This window comes from Triticum dicoccoides, chromosome 6A, assembly GCF_002162155.2.
Source record: "Triticum dicoccoides isolate Atlit2015 ecotype Zavitan chromosome 6A, WEW_v2.0, whole genome shotgun sequence".
Lineage (NCBI taxonomy): Eukaryota > Viridiplantae > Streptophyta > Magnoliopsida > Poales > Poaceae > Triticum > Triticum dicoccoides.
The window spans coordinates 23,287,971-23,289,838 of NC_041390.1; the positions used below are offsets into that span (position 1 = coordinate 23,287,971).

Here is a 1,868-nt window from a genome sequence, read left to right on the forward strand (position 1 = left end):
GGGGGTAGGGTTTGAAAATGGGACCTTTAGTACCGGTTCGTGGCATGAACCGGGACTAAAGGTCTCAACCCCATTAGTCCCGGTTCGTGCCTCAAACCGGGATTAAAGGTCTAATCTTTAGTCCCGGTTTGAAGCACGAACCGGGACTAATGGTCATCGCACCCTTTAGTCCCGGTTTGGGGCACGAACCGGGACTAAAGGGCTCAGGTGAACCGGGACTAATGCCTTAGCCGCACGAACCGGGATAAATGCTCGCATTAGTTCCGGTTCTAGACTGAACTGGGACTAATGCTCAACCCGGCCTGGACCATTGCCCCCTTTTCTACTAGTGATGGGTTGTGGTTGAGGAGGAAGTCACCCCAGGGGCTGGGGGTGTAAGGCCGGGGCTTGTGCAGGTCAGCCACAACCTCCTCCTCGTGTGAGCCATTAGCTGCAGGAGCCATACGATTCACTTCACTGCTGGGAAGACGCACGGCAAGAGTATAAATTCTGATGGTGAAGCAAGGTTGCTTTGCTTGCAGCAGATGTGTAGTTAGCGGACACCCTCGGTGGCCTTATATAGATGGACAAATGACCTGCGCATAACATATGTCTGTTGGTAGATTATTTGTCTGGAAAAAGCATGCATTTATATAACCCTAGCAGCCTAGCTAGCAACGTAAGCTCCATAGAACAAAGTAGTGCATGCATCCTTTCCGCAAGCACAACCTCTTCCTATCATATATTCAAAGTCAAGTTTCATGGGACGGCTAAGGATTAAAACTTGATTAGGAGATCAGGACCAGTATACATGTACATACAGTACAATGGAGTACTATACCCAAATTATTGATCTGACACTGAATATACATATGGGGGCTCGTGTACTGACTAACTAACCCGATAAAATCTAAAAAAAATCGATTGCCTCCTTATATATATGGAGGCTGCTAGCTCCTGCTGGCGTCAATTAATGGGTTAAGTTGGTCGTTGCATGCAACTTGCAGTTGTACTTACAAGAATGGCTAGCACATGAATGGCTAGCACAGCCGGCTCGCATAATCTTTAGGGGCTAGGGAAACACCGCTCCCGCAAATTAACATTCTGGTCCACCTCTTCTTCTTTTTTATAAACTGCACAAGGCTAGATATATTATATAAAATCGCCACTTAGAAGAATATGAAATCACAGAAAAGTTTCTGAAGAAAACAACACCATCTTCCTTTCGCATCCCACGGTGGTGTGCCATGAGCAATGCTCGTTGCCGGCTCTGAGAGCATCTCCAACAAATCCCAAATAAAATCCAGGTATTGGGGGGAGTTGGGGCAATCATGGTAGTTTCATCAATTAGCCATGCACCTATAAAAATTAGTCATTTCTGTTTATAGAAAGAACATCTCATGCCATCTCGTGATATGGTGTCATGGAAAATCTATTTTACGTTTAACAACTAAAAACTTAGAACATGGCGAAAATGGCGTGGGTAAAAAACTAATGATTGCCCACAATTTGCATGACTAAAAATGCTCACGGGCCATGGTAAAATTTCCGGCAAAATGATCTATAAAGCAATAGAGACAAAACAAATTGCCATGGCAATTTAGGAATTGGAGTTATATGACACATGGCAAATAATTGCTTAAATTTGCGTGGTATTGTAGACAAAAAGATGCCATGATAGAGAGGATGGTATAAAGACACAAATGCCATTGTAGAGTGAATTTAGACATGCTAAATAGACACGAATGCCATGACATGTTTGCGGTACAAACAAAACAAAAGGTCGGGGCAATTTAGGGATCGGATTTGATTTTGAGGAAGCCACATTATGTCAACTTCAGTAGTATCATTCAGAACACTGTAACCTCCATAGATGTGCCCCTGTAGCC

General features: G+C 44.1%; 1 pseudogene; it reads right to left on the minus strand.

The window, feature by feature from the left end:
• Positions 1-1,868, minus strand: part of LOC119315530 — a 13,516-nt pseudogene that overhangs the window by 5,008 nt on the left and 6,640 nt on the right.